Source organism: Balaenoptera physalus (assembly GCF_965194825.1).
Source record: "Balaenoptera physalus genome assembly, chromosome: 17".
NCBI classification, from domain to species: Eukaryota; Metazoa; Chordata; class Mammalia; order Artiodactyla; family Balaenopteridae; genus Balaenoptera; species Balaenoptera physalus.
Window position 1 is genome coordinate 37277364 of NC_138895.1, and position 12995 is coordinate 37290358.

General features: G+C 48.7%; 1 long non-coding RNA gene across 1 annotated transcript in view; it reads left to right on the top strand.

The window, feature by feature from the left end:
* Positions 1-759: 759 nt before the first annotated feature.
* The window catches only part of LOC309646787, a 557337-nt gene continuing 545101 nt past the window's right edge, over positions 760-12995 (top strand). Inside the window, exon 1 of the long non-coding RNA XR_014255580.1 lies at positions 760-810. This is a non-coding gene — a long non-coding RNA (uncharacterized lncRNA). The remainder of the gene's footprint in view (positions 811-12995) is intronic.

A 12995-nucleotide genomic window follows, 5' to 3' on the forward strand; every position in this document is an offset into this window, starting at 1 on the left:
CCCTTCCTTAAATAAAGTTTATTTGGCACGTAATTCTGCGTGTAGCCAACCGCCTCCCCCAGGGATCGCTCTGGGTAGGCTATCGGGCTTAGCTTCTTCTAAAACCCTGGAGTGTAAGAGGAAGAACTGTGCTGTGGTTACAGCAGAAACGCAAGCCGACTTTCTCCTGTAAGGATGGGGTGTTAAGGTATGACTTTGTAGAAGGAATGTGAAGCAGTTTTGGTTTCTCAGTGCCGGTCAGCCTAGGGCAATGAGGCAGATTTGCATGATATGTAGGACGTGAGAGAACACATTTCCTGGAGCTGTTGGAGAGCTGAGGAAATCTAGCTCTTCCAAGGAAGAGTGTAGTGTGTTGGCCTACACACAAAATACAAAGAGTGAATGGGAAAAGTTTCCGGGCCTGGATGTTTCTTAGTAGCCCAGTGGAGCCTGCCGGTACTGGGTGTTCTTGCAGGGAATAGGGTGCCCAGGCGAGGTCCTCAGGGCCTTGAAAAGCTTACTAAACTTAAAAGAAAACAGACCTGAAACTAATGCCTCAAGAACTCCGCTCCAAGCTTCCACTTCGGCAGGGCTATTCTAGGCTTTACCTTGAGGAGAGGACTCACGTCAAGTTTCCTTTTAGCTGTAGAGCGTCTGAGGAGAGTCTCCCACCCAGCCTACGAAAGCACCCTGTTGATGTAGAGAACACTCGTTCCCTTCCCAGAGCCTTGCCTACAGAGACTAGAGACCCGTCCTAAAATTGTTATTTAGGCAGCTTCAAGGCAGCTTGAATGGAGCATTCAAAATGGGTAAGCAAGGCCTGTGCCATAAGTTCCCCGTTTCCAGCGAACATGCAGCCTACCTCCTTGTGATTTCTACCAAGTAAATATACACTCTAGCTACACACTGGTCCCTTCCTTGAATAAAGTTTATTTGGCACGTAATTCTGCGTGTAGCCAACCGCCTCCCCCAGGGATCGCTCTGGGTAGGCTATCGGGCTTAGCTTCTTCTAAAACCCTGGAGTGTAAGAGGAAGAACTGTGCTGTGGTTACAGCAGAAACGCAAGCCGACTTTCTCCTGTAAGGATGGGGTGTTAAGGTATGACTTTGTAGAAGGAATGTGAAGCAGTTTTGGTTTCTCAGTGCCGGTCAGCCTAGGGCAATGAGGCAGATTTGCCTGATATGTAGGACGTGAGAGAACACATTTCCTGGAGCTGTTGGAGAGCTGAGGAAATCTAGCTCTTCCAAGGAAGAGTGCAGTGTGTTGCCCTACACACAAAATACACAGTGACTGGGAAACGTTTCCGGGCCTGGATGTTTCTTAGTAGCCCAGTGGAGCCTGCTGGTACTCGGTGCTCTTGCAGGGAATAGGGTGCCCACGACAGGTCCTCGGTGTCTTGACAAGCTTACTAACCTTAAAAGAAAACAGACCTAAAACAAATGCCACAAGGAAACTGCTTCAAGCTTAGCTTCGGCAGGGCTATTCAAGGCTTTACCTGGAGGAAAGAACTCACGTCAAGTTTCCTTTATCTCTAGGGCGTCTGAGGAGAGGCTCCCACCCAGGCTATGAAAGCACCCTGTTGATGCAGAGAACACTCGTTCGCTTCCCAGAGCCCTGCCTACAATGACTAAAGACTCGTCCTAAAACTGTTATTTAGGTAACTTCAAGGCAGCATGCATGGAGCATTCAAAATGGGAAAGCAAGGCTTGTGCCATAAGGTCACCGTTTCCAGCGAACACGCGGCCTACCTACTTGTGATTTCTACCAAGTAAATATACACTCTAGCTACACACTGGTCCCTTCCTTGAATAAAGTTTATTTGGCACGGAGTTCTGCGTGTAGCCAACAGCCTCCCCCAAGGAGCGCTCTAGGTAGGCTATCTGGCTTAGCTTCTTCTAAAACCCTGCAGTGTAAGAGGAAGATCTGTGCTTTGGTTACAGCAGAAACGCAAGCTGACTTTCTCCTGTAAGGATGGGGTCTTAAGGTATGACTTTGTAGAAGGAATGCGAAGCCGTTTTGGTTTCTCAGAGCTGCTCAGCCTAGGGCAATGAGGCAGATTTGCATGATATGTAGGACGTGAGAGAACACATTTCCTGGAGCTGTTGGAGAGCTGAGGAAATCTAGCTCTTCCAAGGAAGAGTGCAGTGTATTGGCCTACACACAAAATACACAGAGTGACTGGGAAAGGTTTCCGGGCCTGGATGTTTCTTAGTAGCCCAGTGGAGACTGCTGGTACTGGGTGGTCTTCCAGGGAATAAGGTGCCCAGGCGAGGTCCTCGGTGTCCTGAAAAGCTTACTAACCTTAAAAGGAAACAGACCTGAAACTAATGCCTCAAGGACTCCGCTCCAAGCTTCCACTTCGGCAGGGCTATTCTAGGCTTTACCTTGAGGAAAGGACTCACGTCAAGTTTCCTTCTAGCTGTAGAGCGTCTGAGGAGAGGCTCCCACCCAGGCTATGAAAGCACCCTGTTGATGTAGAGAACACTCGTTCCCTTCCCAGAGCCTTGCCTACAGAGACCAGAGACCCGTCCTAAAATTGTTATTTAGGCAGCTTCAAGTCAGCTTGAATGGAGCATTCAAAATGGGTAAGCAAGGCTTGTGCCATAAGTTCCCCGTTTCCAGCGAACATGCAGCCTACCTCCTTGTGATTTCTACCAAGTAAATATACACTCTAGCTACACACTGGTCCCTTCCTTAAATAAAGTTTATTTGGCACGTAATTCTGCGTGTAGCCAACCGCCTCCCCCAGGGATCGCTCTGGGTAGGCTATCGGGCTTAGCTTCTTCTAAAACCCTGGAGTGTAAGAGGAAGAACTGTGCTGTGGTTACAGCAGAAACGCAAGCCGACTTTCTCCTGTAAGGATGGGGTGTTAAGGTATGACTTTGTAGAAGGAATGTGAAGCAGTTTTGGTTTCTCAGTGCCGGTCAGCCTAGGGCAATGAGGCAGATTTGCATGATATGTAGGACGTGAGAGAACACATTTCCTGGAGCTGTTGGAGAGCTGAGGAAATCTAGCTCTTCCAAGGAAGAGTGCAGTGTGTTGCCCTACACACAAAATACACAGTGACTGGGAAACGTTTCCGGGCCTGGATGTTTCTTAGTAGCCCAGTGGAGCCTGCTGGTACTCGGTGCTCTTGCAGGGAATAGGGTGCCCACGAGAGGTCCTCGGTGTCTTGACAAGCTTACTAACCTTAAAAGAAAACAGACCTAAAACAAATGGCACAAGGAAACTGCTTCAAGCTTAGCTTCGGCAGGGCTATTCAAGGCTTTACCTGGAGGAAAGAACTCACGTCAAGTTTCCTTTATCTCTAGGGCGTCTGAGGAGAGGCTCCCACCCAGGCTATGAAAGCACCCTGTTGATGCAGAGAACACTCGTTCCCTTCCCAGAGCCCTGCCTACAATGACTAAAGACTCGTCCTAAAACTGTTTTTAGGTAACTTCAAGGCAGCATGCATGGAGCATTCAAAATGGGAAAGCAAGGCTTGTGCCATAAGGTCACCGTTTCCAGCGAACACGCGGCCTACCTACTTGTGATTTCTACCAAGTAAATATACACTCTAGCTACACACTGGTCCCTTCCTTGAATAAAGTTTATTTGGCACGGAGTTCTGCGTGTAGCCAACAGCCTACCCCAAGGAGCGCTCTAGGTAGGCTATCTGGCTTAGCTTCTTCTAAAACCCTGCAGTGTAAGAGGAAGATCTGTGCTTTGGTTACAGCAGAAACGCAAGCTGACTTTCTCCTGTAAGGATGGGGTCTTAAGGTATGACTTTGTAGAAGGAATGCGAAGCCGTTTTGGTTTCTCAGAGCTGCTCAGCCTAGGGCAATGAGGCAGATTTGCATGATATGTAGGACGTGAGAGAACACATTTCCTGGAGCTGTTGGAGAGCTGAGGAAATCTAGCTCTTCCAAAGAAGAGTGCAGTGTGTTGGCCTACACACAAAATACACAGAGTGACTGGGAAAGGTTTCCGGGCCTGGATGTTTCTTAGTAGCCCAGTGGAGACTGCCGGTACTCGGTGGTCTTCCAGGGAATAAGGTGCCCAGGCGAGGTCCCCGGTGTCCTGAAAAGCTTACTAACCTTAAAAGGAAACAAACCTGAAACTAATGCCTCAAGGACTCCGTTCCAAGCTTCCACTTCGGCAGGGCTATTCTAGGCTTTACCTTGAGGAAAGGACTCACGTCAAGTTTTCTTCTAGCTGTAGAGCGTCTGAGGAGAGGCTCCCACCCAGGCTATGAAAGCACCCTGTTGATGTAGAGAACACTCGTTCCCTTCCCAGAGCCTTGCCTACAGAGACCAGAGACCCGTCCTAAAATTGTTATTTAGGCAGCTTCAAGGCAGCTTGAATGGAGCATTCAAAATGGGTAAGCAAGGCTTGTGCCATAAGTTCCCCGTTTCCAGCGAACATGCAGCCTACCTCCTTGTGATTTCTACCAAGTAAATATACACTCTAGCTACACACTGGTCCCTTCCTTAAATAAAGTTTATTTGGCACGTAATTCTGCGTGTAGCCAACCGCCTCCCCCAGGGATCGCTCTGGGTAGGCTATCGGGCTTAGCTTCTTCTAAAACCCTGGAGTGTAAGAGGAAGAACTGTGCTGTGGTTACAGCAGAAACGCAAGCCGACTTTCTACTGTAAGGATGGGGTGTTAAGGTATGACTTTGTAGAAGGAATGTGAAGCAGTTTTGGTTTCTCAGTGCCGGTCAGCCTAGGGCAATGAGGCAGATTTGCATGATATGTAGGACGTGAGAGAACACATTTCCTGGAGCTGTTGGAGAGCTGAGGAAATCTAGCTCTTCCTAGGAAGAGTGTAGTGTGTTGGCCTACACACAAAATACAAAGAGTGAATGGGAAAAGTTTCCGGGCCTGGATGTTTCTTAGTAGCCCAGTGGAGCCTGCCGGTACTGGGTGTTCTTGCAGGGAATAGGGTGCCCAGGCGAGGTCCTCAGGGCCTTGAAAAGCTTACTAACCTTAAAAGAAAACAGACCTGAAACTAATGCCTCAAGGACTCCGCTCCAAGCTTCCACTTCGGCAGGGCTATTCTAGGCTTTACATTGAGGAAAGGACTCACGTCAAGTTTCCTTCTAGCTGTAGAGCGTCTGAGGAGAGGCTCCCACCCAGGCTATGAAAGCACCCTGTTGATGTAGAGAACACTCGTTCCCTTCCCAGAGCCTTGCCTACAGAGACCAGAGACCCGTCCTAAAATTGTTATTTAGGCAGCTTCAAGTCAGCTTGAATGGAGCATTCAAAATGGGTAAGCAAGGCTTGTGCCATAAGTTCCCCGTTTCCAGCGAACATGCAGCCTACCTCCTTGTGATTTCTACCAAGTAAATATACACTCTAGCTACACACTGGTCCCTTCCTTGAATAAAGTTTATTTGGCACGGAGTTCTGCGTGTAGCCAACAGCCTCCCCCAAGGAGCGCTCTAGGTAGGCTATCTGGCTTAGCTTCTTCTAAAACCCTGCAGTGTAAGAGGAAGATCTGTGCTTTGGTTACAGCAGAAACGCAAGCTGACTTTCTCCTGTAAGGATGGGGTCTTAAGGTATGACTTTGTAGAAGGAATGCGAAGGCGTTTTGGTTTCTCAGAGCTGCTCAGCCTAGGGCAATGAGGCAGATTTGCATGATATGTAGGACGTGAGAGAACACATTTCCTGGAGCTGTTGGAGAGCTGAGGAAATCTAGCTCTTCCAAGGAAGAGTGCAGTGTGTTGGCCTACACACAAAATACACAGAGTGACTGGGAAAGGTTTCCGGGCCTGGATGTTTCTTAGTAGCCCAGTGGAGACTGCCGGTACTCGGTGGTCTTCCAGGGAATAAGGTGCCCAGGCGAGGTCCTCGGTGTCCTGAAAAGCTTACTAACCTTAAAAGGAAACAGACCTGAAACTAATGCCTCAAGGACTCCGCTCCAAGCTTCCACTTCGGCAGGGCTATTCTAGGCTTTACCTTGAGGAAAGGACTCACGTCAAGTTTCCTTCTAGCTGTAGAGCGTCTGAGGAGAGGCTCCCACCCAGGCTATGAAAGCACCCTGTTGATGTAGAGAACACTCGTTCCCTTCCCAGAGCCTTGCCTACAGAGACCAGAGACCCGTCCTAAAATTGTTATTTAGGCAGCTTCAAGGCAGCTTGAATGGAGCATTCAAAATGGGTAAGCAAGGCTTGTGCCATAAGTTCCCCGTTTCCAGCGAACATGCAGCCTACCTCCTTGTGATTTCTACCAAGTAAATATACACTCTAGCTACACACTGGTCCCTTCCTTAAATAAAGTTTATTTGGCACGTAATTCTGCGTGTAGCCAACCGCCTCCCCCAGGGATCGCTCTGGGTAGGCTATCGGGCTTAGCTTCTTCTAAAACCCTGGAGTGTAAGAGGAAGAACTGTGCTGTGGTTACAGCAGAAACGCAAGCCGACTTTCTCCTGTAAGGATGGGGTGTTAAGGTATGACTTTGTAGAAGGAATGTGAAGCAGTTTTGGTTTCTCAGTGCCGGTCAGCCTAGGGCAATGAGGCAGATTTGCATGATATGTAGGACGTGAGAGAACACATTTCCTGGAGCTGTTGGAGAGCTGAGGAAATCTAGCTCTTCCAAGGAAGAGTGTAGTGTGTTGGCCTACACACAAAATACAAAGAGTGAATGGGAAAAGTTTCCGGGCCTGGATGTTTCTTAGTAGCCCAGTGGAGCCTGCCGGTACTGGGTGTTCTTGCAGGGAATAGGGTGCCCAGGCGAGGTCCTCAGGGCCTTGAAAAGCTTACTAACCTTAAAAGAAAACAGACCTGAAACTAATGCCTCAAGAACTCCGCTCCAAGCTTCCACTTCGGCAGGGCTATTCTAGGCTTTACCTTGAGGAGAGGACTCACGTCAAGTTTCCTTTTAGCTGTAGAGCGTCTGAGGAGAGTCTCCCACCCAGCCTACGAAAGCACCCTGTTGATGTAGAGAACACTCGTTCCCTTCCCAGAGCCTTGCCTACAGAGACTAGAGACCCGTCCTAAAATTGTTATTTAGGCAGCTTCAAGGCAGCTTGAATGGAGCATTCAAAATGGGTAAGCAAGGCTTGTGCCATAAGTTCCCCGTTTCCAGCGAACATGCAGCCTACCTCCTTGTGATTTCTACCAAGTAAATATACACTCTAGCTACACACTGGTCCCTTCCTTGAATAAAGTTTATTTGGCACGTAATTCTGCGTGTAGCCAACCGCCTCCCCCAGGGATCGCTCTGGGTAGGCTATCGGGCTTAGCTTCTTCTAAAACCCTGGAGTGTAAGAGGAAGAACTGTGCTGTGGTTACAGCAGAAACGCAAGCCGACTTTCTCCTGTAAGGATGGGGTGTTAAGGTATGACTTTGTAGAAGGAATGTGAAGCAGTTTTGGTTTCTCAGTGCCGGTCAGCCTAGGGCAATGAGGCAGATTTGCCTGATATGTAGGACGTGAGAGAACACATTTCCTGGAGCTGTTGGAGAGCTGAGGAAATCTAGCTCTTCCAAGGAAGAGTGCAGTGTGTTGCCCTACACACAAAATACACAGTGACTGGGAAACGTTTCCGGGCCTGGATGTTTCTTAGTAGCCCAGTGGAGCCTGCTGGTACTCGGTGCTCTTGCAGGGAATAGGGTGCCCACGACAGGTCCTCGGTGTCTTGACAAGCTTACTAACCTTAAAAGAAAACAGACCTAAAACAAATGCCACAAGGAAACTGCTTCAAGCTTAGCTTCGGCAGGGCTATTCAAGGCTTTACCTGGAGGAAAGAACTCACGTCAAGTTTCCTTTATCTCTAGGGCGTCTGAGGAGAGGCTCCCACCCAGGCTATGAAAGCACCCTGTTGATGCAGAGAACACTCGTTCGCTTCCCAGAGCCCTGCCTACAATGACTAAAGACTCGTCCTAAAACTGTTATTTAGGTAACTTCAAGGCAGCATGCATGGAGCATTCAAAATGGGAAAGCAAGGCTTGTGCCATAAGGTCACCGTTTCCAGCGAACACGCGGCCTACCTACTTGTGATTTCTACCAAGTAAATATACACTCTAGCTACACACTGGTCCCTTCCTTGAATAAAGTTTATTTGGCACGGAGTTCTGCGTGTAGCCAACAGCCTCCCCCAAGGAGCGCTCTAGGTAGGCTATCTGGCTTAGCTTCTTCTAAAACCCTGCAGTGTAAGAGGAAGATCTGTGCTTTGGTTACAGCAGAAACGCAAGCTGACTTTCTCCTGTAAGGATGGGGTCTTAAGGTATGACTTTGTAGAAGGAATGCGAAGCCGTTTTGGTTTCTCAGAGCTGCTCAGCCTAGGGCAATGAGGCAGATTTGCATGATATGTAGGACGTGAGAGAACACATTTCCTGGAGCTGTTGGAGAGCTGAGGAAATCTAGCTCTTCCAAGGAAGAGTGCAGTGTATTGGCCTACACACAAAATACACAGAGTGACTGGGAAAGGTTTCCGGGCCTGGATGTTTCTTAGTAGCCCAGTGGAGACTGCCGGTACTGGGTGGTCTTCCAGGGAATAAGGCGCCCAGGCGAGGTCCTCGGTGTCCTGAAAAGCTTACTAACCTTAAAAGGAAACAGACCTGAAACTAATGCCTCAAGGACTCCGCTCCAAGCTTCCACTTCGGCAGGGCTATTCTAGGCTTTACCTTGAGGAAAGGACTCACGTCAAGTTTCCTTCTAGCTGTAGAGCGTCTGAGGAGAGGCTCCCACCCAGGCTATGAAAGCACCCTGTTGATGTAGAGAACACTCGTTCCCTTCCCAGAGCCTTGCCTACAGAGACCAGAGACCCGTCCTAAAATTGTTATTTAGGCAGCTTCAAGTCAGCTTGAATGGAGCATTCAAAATGGGTAAGCAAGGCTTGTGCCATAAGTTCCCCGTTTCCAGCGAACATGCAGCCTACCTCCTTGTGATTTCTACCAAGTAAATATACACTCTAGCTACACACTGGTCCCTTCCTTAAATAAAGTTTATTTGGCACGTAATTCTGCGTGTAGCCAACCGCCTCCCCCAGGGATCGCTCTGGGTAGGCTATCGGGCTTAGCTTCTTCTAAAACCCTGGAGTGTAAGAGGAAGAACTGTGCTGTGGTTACAGCAGAAACGCAAGCCGACTTTCTCCTGTAAGGATGGGGTGTTAAGGTATGACTTTGTAGAAGGAATGTGAAGCAGTTTTGGTTTCTCAGTGCCGGTCAGCCTAGGGCAATGAGGCAGATTTGCATGATATGTAGGACGTGAGAGAACACATTTCCTGGAGCTGTTGGAGAGCTGAGGAAATCTAGCTCTTCCAAGGAAGAGTGTAGTGTGTTGGCCTACACACAAAATACAAAGAGTGAATGGGAAAAGTTTCCGGGCCTGGATGTTTCTTAGTAGCCCAGTGGAGCCTGCCGGTACTGGGTGTTCTTGCAGGGAATAGGGTGCCCAGGCGAGGTCCTCAGGGCCTTGAAAAGCTTACTAACCTTAAAAGAAAACAGACCTGAAACTAATGCCTCAAGAACTCCGCTCCAAGCTTCCACTTCGGCAGGGCTATTCTAGGCTTTACCTTGAGGAGAGGACTCACGTCAAGTTTCCTTTTAGCTGTAGAGCGTCTGAGGAGAGGCTCCCACCCAGCCTATGAAAGCACCCTGTTGATGTAGAGAACACTCGTTCCCTTCCCAGAGCCCTGCCTACAGACACTAGAGACCCGTCCTAAAATTGTAATTTAGGTAGCTTCAAGGCAGCTTGAATGGAGCATTCAAAAGTGGTAAGCAAGGCTTGTGCCATAAGTTCCCCGTTTCCATCGAACATGCAGCCTACCTCCTTGTGATTTCTACCAAGTAAATATACACTCTAGCTACACACTGGTCCCTTCCTTGAATAAAGTTTATTTGGCACGGAATTCTGCGTGTAGCCAACCGCCTCCCCTTGGGAGCGCTCTGGGTAGGATATTGGCTCTGCTTCTTCTAAATCCCTGGAGTGTAAGAGGAAGAACTGTGCTTTGCTTACAGCAGGAAAGCAAGCCGACTTTCTCCTGTAAGGATGGGGTCTTAAGGTTTGACTTTAAAGAAAGAATGCGTTGCACTTTTGGTTTCTCAGTGCTGCTCTGCCTAGGGCAATGAGGGAGATTTGCATGACATATAGGAATTGAGAGAACACATTTCCTGGAGTTGTTGGAGAGCTGAGGAAATCTAGCTCTTCCAAGGAAGAGTGCAGTGTGTTGCCCTACACACAAAATACACAGTGACTGGGAAACGTTTCCGGGCCTGGATGTTTCTTAGTAGCCCAGTGGAGCCTGCTGGTACTCGGTGCTCTTGCAGGGAATAGGGTGCCCACGAGAGGTCCTCGGTGTCTTGACAAGCTTACTAACCTTAAAAGAAAACAGACCTAAAACAAATGCCACAAGGAAACTGCTTCAAGCTTAGCTTCGGCAGGGCTATTCAAGGCTTTACCTGGAGGAAAGAACTCACGTCAAGTTTCCTTTATCTCTAGGGCGTCTGAGGAGAGGCTCCCACCCAGGCTATGAAAGCACCCTGTTGATGTAGAGAACACTCGTTCCCTTCCCAGAGCTTTGCCTACAGAGACTAGAGACCCGTCCTAAAATTGTTATTTAGGCAGCTTCAAGGCAGCTTGAATGGAGCATTCAAAATGGGTAAGCAAGGCTTGTGCCATAAGTTCCCCGTTTCCAGCGAACATGCAGCCTACCTCCTTGTGATTTCTACCAAGTAAATATACACTCTAGCTACACACTGGTCCCTTCCTTGAATAAAGTTTATTTGGCACGTAATTCTGCGTGTAGCCAACCGCCTCCCCCAGGGATCGCTCTGGGTAGGCTATCGGGCTTAGCTTCTTCTAAAACCCTGGAGTGTAAGAGGAAGAACTGTGCTGTGGTTACAGCAGAAACGCAAGCCGACTTTCTACTGTAAGGATGGGGTGTTAAGGTATGACTTTGTAGAAGGAATGTGAAGCAGTTTTGGTTTCTCAGTGCCGGTCAGCCTAGGGCAATGAGGCAGATTTGCATGATATGTAGGACGTGAGAGAACACATTTCCTGGAGCTGTTGGAGAGCTGAGGAAATCTAGCTCTTCCAAGGAAGAGTGCAGTGTGTTGCCCTACACACAAAATACACAGTGACTGGGAAACGTTTCCGGGCCTGGATGTTTCTTAGTAGCCCAGTGGAGCCTGCTGGTACTCGGTGCTCTTGCAGGGAATAGGGTGCCCACGAGAGGTCCTCGGTGTCTTGACAAGCTTACTAACCTTAAAAGAAAACAGACCTAAAACAAATGGCACAAGGAAACTGCTTCAAGCTTAGCTTCGGCAGGGCTATTCAAGGCTTTACCTGGAGGAAAGAACTCACGTCAAGTTTCCTTTATCTCTAGGGCGTCTGAGGAGAGGCTCCCACCCAGGCTATGAAAGCACCCTGTTGATGCAGAGAACACTCGTTCGCTTCCCAGAGCCCTGCCTACAATGACTAAAGACTCGTCCTAAAACTGTTATTTAGGTAACTTCAAGGCAGCATGCATGGAGCATTCAAAATGGGAAAGCAAGGCTTGTGCCATAAGGTCACCGTTTCCAGCGAACACGCGGCCTACCTACTTGTGATTTCTACCAAGTAAATATACACTCTAGCTACACACTGGTCCCTTCCTTGAATAAAGTTTATTTGGCACGGAGTTCTGCGTGTAGCCAACAGCCTCCCCCAAGGAGCGCTCTAGGTAGGCTATCTGGCTTAGCTTCTTCTAAAACCCTGCAGTGTAAGAGGAAGATCTGTGCTTTGGTTACAGCAGAAACGCAAGCTGACTTTCTCCTGTAAGGATGGGGTCTTAAGGTATGACTTTGTAGAAGGAATGAGAAGCCGTTTTGGTTTCTCAGAGCTGCTCAGCCTAGGGCAATGAGGCAGATTTGCATGATATGTAGGACGTGAGAGAACACATTTCCTGGAGCTGTTGGAGAGCTGAGGAAATCTAGCTCTTCCAAGGAAGAGTGCAGTGTATTGGCCTACACACAAAATACACAGAGTGACTGGGAAAGGTTTCCGGGCCTGGATGTTTCTTAGTAGCCCAGTGGAGACTGCCGGTACTCGGTGGTCTTCCAGGGAATAAGGTGCCCAGGCGAGGTCCTCGGTGTCCTGAAAAGCTTACTAACCTTAAAAGGAAACAGACCTGAAACTAATGCCTCAAGGACTCCGCTCCAAGCTTCCACTTCGGCAGGGCTATTCTAGGCTTTACCTTGAGGAAAGGACTCACGTCAAGTTTCCTTCTAGCTGTAGAGCGTCTGAGGAGAGGCTCCCACCCAGGCTATGAAAGCACCCTGTTGATGAAGAGAACACTCGTTCCCTTCCCAGAGCCTTGCCTACAGAGACCAGAGACCCGTCCTAAAATTGTTATTTAGGCAGCTTCAAGTCAGCTTGAATGGAGCATTCAAAATGGGTAAGCAAGGCTTGTGCCATAAGTTCCCCGTTTCCAGCGAACATGCAGCCTACCTCCTTGTGATTTCTACCAAGTAAATATACACTCTAGCTACACACTGGTCCCTTCCTTAAATAAAGTTTATTTGGCACGTAATTCTGCGTGTAGCCAACCGCCTCCCCCAGGGATCGCTCTGGGTAGGCTATCGGGCTTAGCTTCTTCTAAAACCCTGGAGTGTAAGAGGAAGAACTGTGCTGTGGTTACAGCAGAAACGCAAGCCGACTTTCTCCTGTAAGGATGGGGTGTTAAGGTATGACTTTGTAGAAGGAATGTGAAGCAGTTTTGGTTTCTCAGTGCCGGTCAGCCTAGGGCAATGAGGCAGATTTGCATGATATGTAGGACGTGAGAGAACACATTTCCTGGAGCTGTTGGAGAGCTGAGGAAATCTAGCTCTTCCAAGGAAGAGTGCAGTGTGTTGCCCTACACACAAAATACACAGTGACTGGGAAAAGTTTCCGGGCCTGGATGTTTCTTAGTAGCCCAGTGGAGCCTGCTGGTACTCGGTGCTCTTGCAGGGAATAGGGTGCCCACGAGAGGTCCTCGGTGTCTTGACAAGCTTACTAACCTTAAAAGAAAACAGACCTAAAACAAATGGCACAAGGAAACTGCTTCAAGCTTAG